Source organism: Gobius niger (genome assembly GCF_951799975.1).
Source record: "Gobius niger genome assembly, chromosome: 6".
Lineage (NCBI taxonomy): Eukaryota > Metazoa > Chordata > Actinopteri > Gobiiformes > Gobiidae > Gobius > Gobius niger.
In genome coordinates this window covers 40,654,044-40,657,586 of record NC_136857.1, presented here as the reverse complement: position 1 = coordinate 40,657,586, position 3,543 = coordinate 40,654,044, and positions in this window count along the sequence as shown.

Below are 3,543 nucleotides of genomic sequence, written 5' to 3'. Positions count from 1 at the left end.
GAGGACCAGGTCATACGTGAGGACCAGGACATACGTGAGGACCAGGTCATACGTGAGGACCAGGTCATACATGAGGACCAGGTCATACGTGATGACCAGGCCATACGTGAGGACCAGGTCATACGTGAGGACCAGGACATACGTGAGGACCAGGTCATACGTGAGGACCAGGTCATACGTGAGGACCAGGTCATACATGAGGACCAGGTCATACATGAGGACCAGGTCATACATGAGGACCAGGTCATACGTGATGACCAGGCCATACGTGAGGACCAGGTCATACGTGAGGACCAGGTCATACGTGAGGACCAGGTCATACGTGAGGACCAGGTCATACGTGAGGACCAGGTCATACGTGAGGACCAGGTCATACGTGAGGACCAGGTCATACGTGAGGACCAGGTCATACGTGAGGACCAGGTCATACGTGAGGACCAGGTCCAGACTGTGTCCTTTCTCGTGAGCTGCGTGACGTGTTGTGTGAAGAACATTCAGAAACTCGGTTGAAACGGGGTCTAAGAGTTTGTCTGTGTGTAGGTTAGAATGATCATATTAAAAGAGCTGTAAAACTGATAGAAACTCTGAGAATTCATTAATAAAGAGGGGACATGTTTTGGTCTATAGATGGTGACACATAAAATCGGGGTTTACTAAAAATAACTGCAATAAAATCGGTTTGGTGGCAAGAGTGTTTATGCAGAGGCAGGCACCTCCCCTTTTTCCATTTCTGGTTCAAAAGGCACTGCTAGAATTAGGAGGGGAGGCCTCGGCGAGGACGGCATTTGCATCCGCACCCTCGCACCCCCGCAACCCCCACACCGCCCGCACCCCCCGCACCCCCCGCACCCCCTGCACCCCCCGCACCCCTGTACCCCCCACACCCCCCACACCCCTCGCACTCCCCGCACCCCCCGCAACCCCACACCCCCCACACCCCCCACACCCCTGTACCCCCCATCAAGATTATCTAAAATCAGATCGTTTACAATAAAAGACTTATTGGGAGAGAGCGGACATTTAAAAGAGCCATGTTCACTGTGGTGGGGGGGAGTGTGTGAGGAAGTATGAGAGACAGTGCCTTGGTATAAACAGTAGTATGTAGTATAGTATGTAGTATGTAGTATGTAGTATGTAGTATAAGTACTGTATGCAGTATAAATACCACAGCCCTGTGTCTCTCCTGTAGAGAGTATTCCTGCCGACGCGGCGCTTTGGGCTCCGGTTTGACGGCTGTATTTGGGCTGTAGTATAAACAGTAGTATAAACAGTAGTATAAACAGTAGTATGTAGTATGTAGTATAAGTACTAGTATGCAGTATAAGTACCACAGCCCCGTGTCTCCTGTAGAGAGTATTTCCTGCCGACGCGGCGCTTTGGGCTCCGGTTTGACGGCTGTATTTGGGCCGTAGTATAAACAGTAGTATGTAGTATAGTATGTAGTATAGTATGTAGTATAAGTACTGTATGCAGTATAAGTACCACAGCCCCGTGTCTCCTGTAGAGAGTATTTCCTGCCGACGCGGCGCTTTGGGCTCCGGTTTGACGGCTGTATTTGGGCCGTAGTATAAACAGTAGTATAAACAGCAGTATAAACAGTAGTATAGTATGTAGTATAAATACTGTATGCAGTATAAGTACCACAGCCCCGTGTCTCTCCTGTAGAGAGTATTCCTGCCGACGCGGCGCTTTGGGCTCCGGTTTGACGGCTGTATTTGGGCCGTAGTATAAACAGTAGTATAAACAGTAGTATAAACAGTGGTATAAACAGTAGTATGTAGTATGTAGTATGGTATGTAGTATAAGTACTGTATGCAGTATAAGTACCACAGCCCCGTGTCTCTCCTGTAGAGAGTATTCCTGCCGACGCGGCGCTTTGGGCTCCGGTTTGACGGCTGTATTTGGGCCGCGCTGAATCAGCCGAACGTCTCAAAGCTCAGACTCAGCTCCGACACAAACGAGCTGTAACCGCGGGAAACGCAGCCTCGACGACAGAGCGAGAGACTCACAAAACGAGTGTCAAATCACCGCGGAGACAGAAACCACGGCAACCAGGAGGAGGAGGATCACAGCCGCGGTTTGTTCTCTTTAAATCACTCACAAACTCTTCACTCTGCACTTTCACCACCTTCAGAAACACTTTCCCAAATACTCACAGGTTTGGCGTCCATGAATTTAAGGCTTTTATTTTGAAAACATCATGAATTTATGGTTTTTATTTTGAAAACGCCATAAATTTATACGATACAATATACTTTATAAATCCCGAAGGAAATTCAAAATTTAAAATAACAGTGCAGAGAATAAATATAATAATAATTTAGAAGTATAAAGATATTTTGAAAACGCCATTAATTTAAGGCTTTTATTTTGAAAACGCCATAAATTTAAGGCTTTTATTTTGAAAACGCCATAAATTTAAGGCTTTTATTTTGAAAACGCCATAAATTTAAACCTTTTATTTATAAAATGTCATAAATTTAAACCTTTTATTTTGAAAATGTCATAAATTTAAACCTTTTATTTTGAAAACGCCATAAATTTAAGGCCTTTTATTTTGAAAACGTCATAAATTTGAGGCTTTTATTTTGAAAACGTCATAAATTTAAGGCTTTTATTTTGAAAACGTCATAAATTTAAGGCTTTTATTTTGAAAACGCCATTAGTTTATGGCTTTTATTTTGAAAACGCCATAAATTTAAGGCTTTTATTTTGAAAACGCCATAAATTTAAGGCTTTTATTTTGAAAACGCCATAAATTTAAGGCTTTTATTTTGAAAACGTCATAAATTTAAGGCTTTTATTTTGAAAACGTCATAAATTTAAGGCTTTTATTCTGAAAACGCCATTAATTTAAGGCTTTTATTTTGAAAACGCCATAAATTTAAGGCTTTTATTTTGAAAACGTCATAAATTTAAGGCTTTTATTTTGAAAACGCCATAAATTTAAGGCTTTTATTTTGAAAACGTCATAAATTTAAACCTTTTATTTTGAAAACGTCATAAATTTAAACCTTTTATTTTGAAAACGCCATAAATTTAAGGCTTTTATTTTGAAAACGTCATAAATTTAAGGCTTTTATTTTGAAAACGCCATAAATTTATGTTTTTTATTTTGAAAACGCCATAAATTTAAACCTTTTATTTTGAAAACGCCATAAATTTAAGGCTTTTATTTTTAAAACGTCATAAATTTAAGGCTTTTATTTTGAAAACGCCATAAATTTAAGGCTTTTATTTTTAAAACGCCATAAATTTAAACCTTTTATTTTAAAAACGTCATCAATTTATGGTTTTTATTTTGAAAACGCCATAAATTTAAGGCCTTTTATTTTTAAAATGTCATAAATTGAAACCTTTTGTTTTAAAAACGCCATAAATTTAAGGCTTAAATTTTGAAAACGTTGCACATCAACAGTTTTCATTCCAGTCTTTAACAACATCACTTTAGTTGCTCCTACAGACACTTTAAAGACTCTACACTTTATAGACTCTAACTCTACAGACTCTAACTCTACAGACTCTAACTCTACAGACTCTAAC